The sequence below is a fragment of the Cupressus sempervirens genome, chromosome 1 (assembly GCF_028749045.1).
Source record: "Cupressus sempervirens isolate cs-2001-9-10 chromosome 1, ASM2874904v1, whole genome shotgun sequence".
Classification (NCBI taxonomy): domain Eukaryota; kingdom Viridiplantae; phylum Streptophyta; class Pinopsida; order Cupressales; family Cupressaceae; genus Cupressus; species Cupressus sempervirens.
Genome location: NC_143118.1, coordinates 832832768 through 832839078, shown reverse-complemented (window position 1 = coordinate 832839078; position 6311 = coordinate 832832768). Strand labels below are relative to the sequence as shown.

Here is a 6311-nt window from a genome sequence, read left to right as displayed (position 1 = left end):
TAAAAAGGTAAAAGTTTTCAGGTAAATATGGACTCCCAAAAGCATTCCAATTATTAATGGGAGAGCATTTCTGAGCATTTGCCAAAGTGGAAAGATGGGAAAAACCCCAATATTACTCACTGACAAAGACATAATATTTATTAAATGCATCTACAACTCCATTTTTGATGTATCAAAAGTCTGAATGGTCAACATCGTAAAACAAGGGAATAATTCTGGCTTTGGTTTGAAACATTAGAGCAAGCTCGGATAAATACCAATGAGACTTTGCAAATCTGAGTGAGAAGACGGCTATGTGCACTGTGGCAGAGAAAATGGCATTCGTTATGGCAAAAGAAATTGAGTCTCCCAACTGGGTCTCTTCACAATCAAGATACGCCTATATCCCAGCTTTCTTCAAAGAATTGTACATCTACAAAGCCAGATTTGCTTTGGTGTATGGGCCTCGATGGTTCATGAATATATAAAAGTGTTTAGCACACAAGGAGGACTTCATCTTTTTGTTGGGAGGTTCAAGGACCACAAATGGATTGGTTGCTTGGTCTGCTCGACTAGACGTGGAAGTGGAGGCCATTTAATAACAAATTTTGCATAGGTAAAAGTCTTTATTTAGCGAGGGCATTGATCACAGGCTAGCATTTACTATGCCCTTACAAACCAGGGATATGCATTAGATGTCATGTTTCAGTGACTCAATGCATGCACCAGAACACGTCTGCACCAACCCATAGAATTGTAGGGGCTACACCGGCCATGCCCGATTGAGCCCTTTAGAGCTCAAAATCAATCTACATCAGAAAAAATGTTTAAAACGTCAAGTACTATCTACATAAGGTAAACTAAGTTCCATATAGATTTACCTATTTAAATAAATTTATTATTATTCAAATTATGTTTATTTTCAATATTTTCTAAGCTTCTCAATTTTCTATTTATTTTCTTCCTAGATCCAAGTAATTTTCAAATTTAAGAAACAATAATAACCATTTCATCTTTAGTATGATCTTCCACAAGAAATAAGAAGCATGGAAGAAGGAAGTATGAACTAAACGAAATAAATAAAAACCTCTGCTGATGCTAATAGCTATGTGAAATTGTATTTCCTTCTTCCACTTTTTTCCTTTGTACTTTTCCAATTCTTCTCTCTTCCTTTTCTATGGACTGTCTTATGTGTCGTTCCTTGTCTTTTAATGGACTGTCTCATTGATTATTTATAAACTTTTGGTTTTCCATGAGAAAATATGGAAGTTGGGGAATGAGAATAGGCATTATCCTCTTCATGCGATGCCTTCCATTCCCTCAAAATATCAAAGGCATGGGCAAACAAATATCAAAACTTTATCACTTAAAACAAGGGAAAGATATTAATAAACAAATACCCCACTATCCTGAAAATAAGGTGGTGCACATGGGTTGTGACAGAAACTCTCCAAAGAGGACTAGCTGATAGTGGGGTATTTAATTTCTACCCAGGCCCAGCCCATACAGTAAAATAACTACCTAGACCCAGACCATTAAGTTTCTAGAAACTTCAAGTCTGTGCTTGACAAAGCTGGACACTTACATGACTAGGTATCCAACACACATAATCTAACTCTGAAACAACATTGATTTATTAGGCATTAAAAAATGTGAAAAAGTACGAAGGCAAACCATACTTTACATTGCTTGACGTCGATGGTCCGGATCTTTGAATTGCACCTGCCTGTACTTGTACTGTAAAATGAAAAATAAATCATAGTTATCCTTTAAATTTTACCATCACATCCAAAGCATGTACTGAGATTTCAGTTTCATGGGAAATATAATAGCTACTTCATCTCCTTAGGATGGTAGAATGACCCAGTGCTGTCGTTCTTCAAACACACCGGAGCAGAATAAATGGAATAGCTCAATCTCAACTTGCGTGGAAGCGTGCATGAAAGTGACTGTATGCCATCGTTTTGCAACTTCTGCAATGTGAATTCCCAGTAATCCAAATCATCAAGTCATTAGAAAAGAGAGTTTGTACCTGGTTACTGTTGAAGATTTGTTTCAGTAGAAGGGTTTTACCGGACCCGCCCTTGCCTACTATGCCGAAGCGAGAAAGATTGTTGTGGTGCTATGAATCAATCAGCTCCTCAAGTCTGGTCGATACAGAATCCTGTCCCACGATGAGTGCCTCCTCAATATAGAGTGCCAGTGCGATTCCTAATTGAGCTTTGAGATCAAAATTCAAAGCATCCACTAAACTCAGAAAAAACAGCTCTCTAGACAGAGACCATAGCACACACGATCATAAAAATGACTCGTTAAAATCATAGCTACTGATGTAGCTCAAGATTTTGAACAAATCGTTAGCGATGTCCATGCCAAAATTGTTGCAGGAAAAATAACCTCTGAAAGTAGATCCAACTTATATTTGCAAACCAATTTATATAACAATCTCAAAACAAATCTGAAAAATCGAAATCTTTTGCAAAAGATTTGATTAGATCCATGGACGAAATCTGATTTGATTGCATCGCATGGAAATCTGATGTGATTTTAAAAAAATCTGTTTTGATATTCAGAGATTTGTTTTCAATAGATGATTTCAGCATGAAAAACTGTCAAATGGTAAGTGGTGTTGCAGTCGGACAGGTTTGGTTGAAATGCCCATCTATAAGAGCCTATCGGCTAAAAATAGAAAAATAAATAAATAAATGTTAAAATGAAAAAGTATATATATAATAATTTTAAGTATATAATTTTTTAAATAAAATCAATTCGAATTTTATCTCGAAAGAAAATAGTCTAAAATAATTATGTCAACATTAATTTCTGCATGCCACGTTTGCGCTACAATTGTCGATTTAGAATCATCGAAATCACAGGTTTCTAAATTATTGTTTAGCACCGATATGAATTAGACATAAAAATACTGGGAAATTGTTAATGCAATATTTAAAAAAAAAAATCAAATCCATCCGTAATATTTAGCCGATAGGCTTTCCCCATGAGATTGCTTGCAATCTGTATTTGTCTCACGCCTGAAAACTATTGCCCATAAATGGTTTCAGACGGGCAGCAGATGGTTTGTCCTCTTGTCAATAATGGTTTCAGAGAGTGCGCTGGAAAGCAACAATCGATCAGTCCAATCTTATCATCAAAGATTTGATCAGAAGTGAAATGCACTCATGGTTTGGGAGTTAAGGCTCAAAAGGTTCCAGCGTGAATCATACAAGGCTGTAGCGTGAATCATACTCATGTCAGAACAGAGTAAAGAGTAGGGTTCTCCATTGCATATACAGCAGCCGCAGATACAGCTGGTATAAACCAGTCCACAAAGGGCTTAATCTTATCTACATTCTTCTACAGCTATGCCCTTTCACAGGTTCCTGGAGTTTGGGCTGCGCAAAGAATAGGGGGAAGAAGGGTTCTTCTGCTTTCATTCATGGTCTGGTCATTGACAACAGTAATTGTGCCGGGTTAAAACACTGGTAATTTCTCGTCTTCTTGTAGTTGTAGCTCAAGGTTTTATTTTTTCAACTCATACTGTTTTGGCCCAATGGGTTTCTCCCCATGAAAGGTCAAGATCTGTTTCTCTGACTACATCGGGAATGTATTTTGGGGCCATGACAGGAATGCTTGTTTTGCCATGGATTGTTCAGGTTAGAGGACTTAGGGCAGTTTTTTGGGTGGAAGCGGCCATGGGTGCCATTTGGGCACTTGTTTGGTTTGTTTGTGCTACTGATCCCCCTCGCTCAGATCATCAGGTTTGGGCAATCGAGTGATTTGGGTTTTTTGCCTCTGAAAAGAGACAAGGATCACAGAAATGGTTTTGCGATTGAAAATGTGAGTAGTTTTCAGAAAATCCATGTTTCCATTCCATGGAAAGATCTCTTGTTGAGTCTTCGCATTTCGGCTCTTGTTCTGAACAATTTCACATTTGATTATGCTCTTTATGTTCTGATGAACTGGCTTCCTATCTACTTTGAAATGGGCCTTCATCTGAGCCTTCACAAGATGGGTTCTTCTAAGATGCTGCCCTATTTGAACATGTTTGTGTTTTCCAGTGTTGGTGGAGTGATTGCTGATCATATGATTATCAAAAGACAAATTTCTGTGACACATACGAGAAAATGGCTCAACAATGGAGGATTTCTTGTTGCTGTGTGTGCTTTGGTGATAATGCCCACTTTGAGAAGTTATTGGGGAGCTGTGATGTGTTCTTCGGTGTGCATTGGATCTCTTGCACTTGGAAGGGCGAGTTTTGATGTTAATCACTTGGATGTTGCTCTTGTTTTGATGTTAATCACTTGGATGTTGCTCCTCGTTATGCGGGGATTGTAATGGGGATTTCTAATACTGCTGGTACCATGGCTGGAATTGTTGGTGTGAGCTTGACTGGTCAGATTCTTGGGTCGGCTAAAGCTGTCCATATGTATACCAGGTGCTTATGCGGGTCAGGAAGGCACCGGGGAGATTTGAACCCATGACCAGGCCAAAACCAGGCTCTAATACCAATGGCCGATTTGTATGGAATTTTCTCCATAAATTCCTTTTCTTCCTGTGTTTGAAGACATAATTCAAAACTTAATCGAAAGTGACCAGCAAGAGGAATAGGAGTTACTTTTGATTTAGCCATGCCAAATCTTTCAACAACTTTGTCAATGTATTGTCTTTGAGACAAAGTGATTTCCCTCTTTTTCCTATCCCTTGTGATTGTCATGCCAAGAATCTTTTTGGCCACCCCTAAGTCTTTCATTGCAAATTTGCTTGCCAATTTTTGCTTCAACTCATTAATGATTCTTTTGTTTGTGCTAGCTACTAACATGTCATCAACATAAAGAAGAAGGACGACAAACTCTCTACTTGGAAGTTTCTTGAAGTAGACACATGGATCTGATTCACATCTTGTGAAATTATGCTCAGCCATGAAGTGATCAAATTTTACATACCACTGTCTTGGGATTTGTTTCAGGCCATACAAGCTCCGATTTAATTTGCAATAAAGGTGTTCATGTCCCTTCTTTACGAACCGTTGTGGCTGCTCCATGTACAGTTCTTCTTCTACATCACCATGTAGGAAAGCGGTTTTCACATCAAGTTGTTCTAATTCAAGATCCCATGCAACTGCTAATCCCAGAACAGTTCGGATAGTTGTCATTTTGACAACTGGTGAGAAGATTTCATTGAAATCTATCCCTTGTTTTTGATCAAATCCCTTTACCACCAATCTCGCTTTGAAGCATTTATTGCCTTCCGCTTCATCTTTCATACGATATATCCACTTGTTCCTAAGTGGTCTTCGATTAGGCGAAAGAGAGACCAAATCCCAAGTTCGATTCTTGAGTAAAGAATCCATTTCTTCACGCATCGTTGTTTGCCATTTATCACTATTGACATCATTGAGAGCTGCTTTGAATGTAGATGGTTCTGAAAATTCTGAAACTAGAATTGAAGGCTCTGCTTCTTCAGCGTACAATAATTCATAATCAGAGAATTTAGCTGGTATTTTCCTTTCTCTAGTAGACTTTCTCAAGCCTTGAGGATTTTCTTGTTCTCCTCTATCTTTAATAGCAGTCCTTTTAGGATAGACATCACTTTGATTTTTATTAGATTCTGAAATGGTCATATCACATAACTCATGAGGGCTTCCGTTTGAGACAATGTATCGTCTTTGTTGTGTATTGGAACTGTGAGATTTGTTTCCAATATCATGAGGGTATGTTTGATCAAACCCTTGAAGATTATTTTGAAGTGCGCCTTCTCCCTGTGATATATTTTTATTGGGTGCCTCTAAACCGGTATGTAAACTATGTTGATTTGGAGACATGTTACCTCTACCTGCCATATTACCTACACAGTGAAAGGGACTTTGACTGCCATGAAACTGCCGTGAAACTGTCTCCTCTGCATGAAGTTGTTCCCATGAATTACCAAGATGCTGGTCTGTGCTCCCACCATGATTACCCTGCACATTAACATCCTGCAAATCAATTTATAGACCTTGTGAAACAACTCTAACACATTGCGGATGGAGTTCTGCACCCTACACATTCACCTTTGTTACGTGCATTTGAGCCTGGTTTTCATTTGCCCCTTGTAGATTATGTGCAGGTTGCGGATTAGTTGGACCTACACTCTAAAATTTCCCATGTGTATTGCCAAGATTGTGGCTTGAGTTTCCACCGTGCTCAAATGGATATAGTGACATACGTTTACTGTGAGTACTCTGTATATAGACGGGATTGCCATGGATATCAATTGGCACATCCTGGGAATTACTCTCATCCTCTAGATTGATGTCTTGCGGTTCTATTTGCCCACCCTGCATCTGTGGATGA

At 38.4% G+C, this 6311-nt stretch overlaps 1 pseudogene; it reads left to right on the top strand.

The window, feature by feature from the left end:
* Positions 1-293: 293 nt before the first annotated feature.
* LOC149580427 (putative anion transporter 5) lies at positions 294-4976 on the top strand (annotated as a pseudogene).
* The last annotated feature ends 1335 nt before the right edge of the window (positions 4977-6311 follow it).